The 5,001-nt window shown below is 38.6% G+C and overlaps 1 pseudogene; it reads left to right on the top strand.

Moving 5' to 3' along the window:
* The first annotated feature begins 4,501 nt into the window (after window positions 1–4,501).
* Window positions 4,502–4,620, top strand: LOC118716783 (annotated as a pseudogene).
* Window positions 4,621–5,001: the final 381 nt, after the last annotated feature.

The raw sequence follows: 5,001 nt of genomic DNA, 5'->3' as shown, positions 1-5,001 counted from the left end.
GACTTCTAGACTTCTATAAGTGATAAATTCCTCAACAACCTATTCATACAAAAAAAATGTGTCCTACAGTATCCAAGCTCTGCTGTCTTTCAGCAAAGATCTTATAAGAGCTTCTTGGGCCCATCTTGTTTGGGCACACCCAGGTGCAGGATCCCAAAAGTCGGTCCAAGGACAACATCATGTTCCTGATGATGTTTTCACCAGATCTTTTCAACAAATGAATGAACAAACAAATGAATAAATAAATGTAGTACCGTATTTTTCGGACCATAAGTCGCTCCGGACCATAAGACGCACCAGTTTTTAGAGAAGGGAAATGAAGAAAAAAAGATTCTGAAACAAATAGTGTCCTAAAATATTTTATGTGCATTAAAACCCAACATCACAGTCATAAACACATGTAATCAACCCTGTAAAGTAAACAGCAGCATTTAGAACCATTTTAGAGCCGGGCAGGCACACACAGACCACACAGAGCAAGCCAAGTAAAAAAACTTTTTTTTTAAAGTATATGTGTAGGCTATATTTGGACCATAAGACGCAGGGACTTTTTCCCCCCACTTCTGGGGGGAAAAAAGTGCGTCTTATGGTCAGAAAAATACGGTAAGTCATTTTTCAAAAATGAACCCATTTAAAGAAATGATCTTTATTCTAAGTTGATGTTCTTTGTGACTGTGTGTATATGTGTTAGAAATGTCTTTTCCATGAATTGATGGAAATTATAAGTGGTTGATATTTATTTTCAATATCCTATTTTGCCCTTCCTCTTCAGAAAATGGTCAATTCCTTATGAATTTCTAAATTTACCAAAATAAAAAAAAATTCCTATTATTCCTTGAAGTCCTAAATCTGGGGACCAGTAATGCTGAATATTTTATTTGTCTTCACCATCCTCTACCCACACCCCCAAATTCCCATTAGTGAAGAGATTATAAAAAGGGTAAAGCAGAAGGAAAGAGTTTCATTTGCAATATATATATATATATATATATATATATATATATATATATGTATCATATATATCAAAACACAAGAAGAGGATATATATACTGTATTTACATATTGAAATTATATATAATGTAGTTATATGCAAGTTATATAAAGTACATGGGTTCACATAATTGCATATATTTATTTATGTCCTTTATCCTAGCTTAGTGGTTGGCAAACTCATTAGTCAACAGAGCCAAATATCAACAATATTAATGATTGAAATTTTTTTTGAGAGCCGAAAACCAACTTCTGAGAATGGACTACGAAGTTTCAATCACACTGTATGTGCTTGCCCGCACATGGTATTTTGTGGAAGAGCCACACTCAAGGGGCCAAAGAGCAGCATTTGGCTCACGAACCACAGTTTGCCGGCCACTGACGTGATTGAAGGTTCCCCTTGGGCACTCTAGAGTTTAGGAGTATCTTTGACAGAGCCTATTAGGTTAGAGGTTTTTGTTTTTTGGATGTGTGGGAAGTAGTTTGAGATTATCATCTATTGTTCCTTTCTTTCCTTTTGCCTCCTTCCCTCTCTTCATTTCCCTTTCTCCTTCTCAGTACTGAATTAAACCAGACAAAAAGGACTCTTCCCTGGCCTCACACTGTAGAGAGCTCCACTTTTCACAAAGAGACACAAAAAATGAAAGGACACGTGGGCACTTCTGTCACATGGGGCCCAGTGTGCAGTGCTGGGACAATGTGACCCTAACTCGCTCACTTTCAGAAATGACACTGTTCAGGCCCCAGGAATTGCTTCTCTGTCCTTGTCCTTTGTCTTTAGAAAGGAAAAAGTGACTCCAGATGCCATGAACACCTTGGGCTGTGATGCTGCTACGTGCACCAGAGATGGACACTACCTTGATAGGCGTGGAAAGATCAGAGCAGCAGAAGTGCTCAGGTAAGAGAAAAGACAAATTAAGGAACTTGTAAAATCACTCTCTAATAGTGTGAATGTAACAGGGTCTCTTGTGATAAGTATCATTTCCCAGTAGTATTGAGCTTCCACTTTTTTATTTCTTCTTGTGGTTCCAGAGGTATTTACAAATTAGCACAGAGCACTAGCACATGGAGTCTTAGAAACGTCTTCTAAAATAATCCAAATGACTGCTAAATCTGTGTGGATGCGGATCTAGATATGATGTGAAAAGTATTTTTCTTCACATTATTATATGGTTCTACATATTACATTAAAAAATGGTGGAAATCATGATGAGAATGTACATATTGAAATTAAAATACTTTGTATATTTTTGTGTTGACACTAGCCTATTGCATGCAACTCAAATACAATGTTTGAACATGACGTACAAAGGAATTTGATTAGCAACTTCAGTTGCTACTGCTTTAGTAGAATAAATGTTCTCCAGGTAGAAATTAATAATAAAAAATTACCTGAGAAGTGTAATATTTCAAGAAAATGTCTGTTTTAGCATTACTGTCAATAGAATATAAAATCTGTGGGAGAGTTGATGGTAGCATAATTAGTGTTTTGCTGAAACAAAGGCAAGAGAAAAAATTATGGAATGTATCTGTGAATTAATGAGCTATTTTATTACTTATCAAACATTACTAGCCCATCATGTAAACACCCAGACATGCACAATGTAATTAAATCCAGTCATCTTTGAGAGTTTGTTGACTTTCAGTCATATAAAAACCATAGCTTTAAACAAAGTTGTTCATTCTATCTTTGTGTCTATTCATTTGTCAAGGAATGAGACAGGATATATGATTTAGCAGCTTGTTAACTTATTTCACAATTATCCAGCTCTATGGTGGGTGGGCCGCTATTTGAACTCTTGCCACATTTTGCCTCCTTGTCCCTCATTCTCTGATGTTTCCCTTTCTCCTCTCTTTGTTATGGCTTTATTTCTCCTTCTTTTCTTCTCTGTCCTTAATACTCTGACTGCAAACTATCAACTGCTTAATAAATGGGATATTTCCTTAGTGTTTCACCCCTGAGTCTCTCTCCACCTCTTCTAGACAGCAAGAAAATGCAATCTTAGCCATTACAAAGGAGAACATGAGGATGGAATTCTCTTCTTTCTCTTTTTCTGGGGACATCGAACAAAAATCAGAAGAAAGCCCTCTCACTTTAGGATGTCAGACTGACCACTGAAATTGTATGTCCCACGCTATGGGACCTACTGAAGGAGGGGGGTGGGGCGTTCCTTGCAGAGCTGGGAGTCCTCTAGTCATCACTGCTGCTGGGCCCACAGCTATTTCCTTCTGGGGTCCTGCCACCCTCCATGGTGCTGGGAGTCTGGGTGTGAGTCACCCTGTTTGAGGGGTGTGCCAACCCGAACCCCTTTCCAGTCTGGGGAAATAGCTCTTCTTCCTTTACAACCCTCCCATTCCCCCTCCCTCCCATCCCCAGGATGTTTCTTTCAAGATCCCTGCCTTTTGGGGAAACAAGCCCGAGACGCAAATCACCTAAAGGCAATTTCTGCCTTTATGGATCACAAACTCCTTTAAAGCGAGGAAATAAATCCAAAGGTCTGGCTTTCTGCTTGAAAGTGGGGGAAGAAAAACACAGGCAGAGAAAAACAAATTAATATTTTAAAAATCCTCTCCCACATTTGGACTTTGGGGCATGATGGTAAGAGGACAGTGTCCTACTTAATTCTGGAGACCTAAGCAGGGCTGGAAATAAAAGCAGGGCCCAGGTTAATATGATTGATTGTAGGTTTTAAGGGAAACATCAGACTTTGGTCTAGGCTACTCTTGGGTCCCTGGAAAAGGAATGCAGATAGAGACTCAAGTTTATCCTTCCTGCCAGGAATGAAGTCGGTGCATTTGGCTGGGGCATTCCCAGAGATGTTTCTCATAGAAATTAGTGTTTTCTCCAAGCTCCAGCTTGCCCTGCCATCCCCCACCCTCCAACACTGCCTGCTGTCCCATGTATACTTCACATATAGACAAAAACGCAGCATGTTCAAAAGTGACTTCCTTCTGTACTTTATATACTCGCTAATTTAACAAATATTTGAGGGTTTTCCAATTGCCAGGCATTGAACTAAGTGCTAGGTGGACCCTGGTACTTAAAATAGATATGATATTGTCCTATGGAACTTAGAATCTAATAAAGGAGCTATTCAATAAACAAGAAAACAAATAAATCTGAGTTGAAAATTGTACTAAAAGAGTGAACACAGAAAATGACCAGGAAGTGAAAACTAAGACGTTGTATGAAGGAATTAGGAAGGCTTTGCCTCTCCATAGAAGGCTCAGGAGAACTTGTAACTGCACATAAAATTTACAGGAGTAAATTTTGTAAAGTACTTTCACTAATTGTTGAGTTAGCATCAAAAGCTAGAAACATTAGGGAGGTCCCTATTAGATTGACAGGATGAAGAATTTCTTGAGCTGTGAAAGAATGGAGTAGCTGATTGGGGGGTGGGCAGTGGAGTCAGGTCAGGAGTTCTCCTGATTAAAAGCAGCCACATTACTGCTCAGTAATAAAGAGGAGTAAATACACAACAACATGAATGAATCTCAAAAACATCATGCAATCTACAGCTATACCAACCTGAATGCACCCGATTTCATCTGATCTCGGAAGCTAAGCAGGGTCGGACCTGGTTAGTACTTGGATGGAAGGCTCCCTGGGAATTCCGGGTGCTGTCGGCTGAAAACACACACACACACACACACACACACACACACACACACACACACACACACAAACACCACATTATGCAGAGAAAAAGAAATTTACACAAAAGACTACATATTGTATGATTTTATTTACTTGAAATTCCAGAATCTGTTATCACTGCTATGCATTTTAGATATAGTACTTCTAATATTCTTGAAGATAATATATGGAGGACATTATATTTTTCTGTTGTATATTTGTAAATTATAAATCAGAAATTTACTCTCAAAAGATATTATGGAGCAAAGAAAAGTTAGATAACATGTCCAAAACTGTATGAAGAAGTGGCAGGACTGTCTGTTTTCAAAGTGTGCTCCTGTGCCATCCAAGTACGGTAGTCACTAGCCATGTGT

This window comes from Pipistrellus kuhlii, unplaced genomic scaffold, assembly GCF_014108245.1.
Source record: "Pipistrellus kuhlii isolate mPipKuh1 unplaced genomic scaffold, mPipKuh1.p scaffold_m20_p_12, whole genome shotgun sequence".
Classification (NCBI taxonomy): Eukaryota; Metazoa; Chordata; class Mammalia; order Chiroptera; family Vespertilionidae; genus Pipistrellus; species Pipistrellus kuhlii.
Note: the sequence above shows the minus strand (reverse complement) of the source record. Positions and strands in the feature narration are given on the sequence as shown.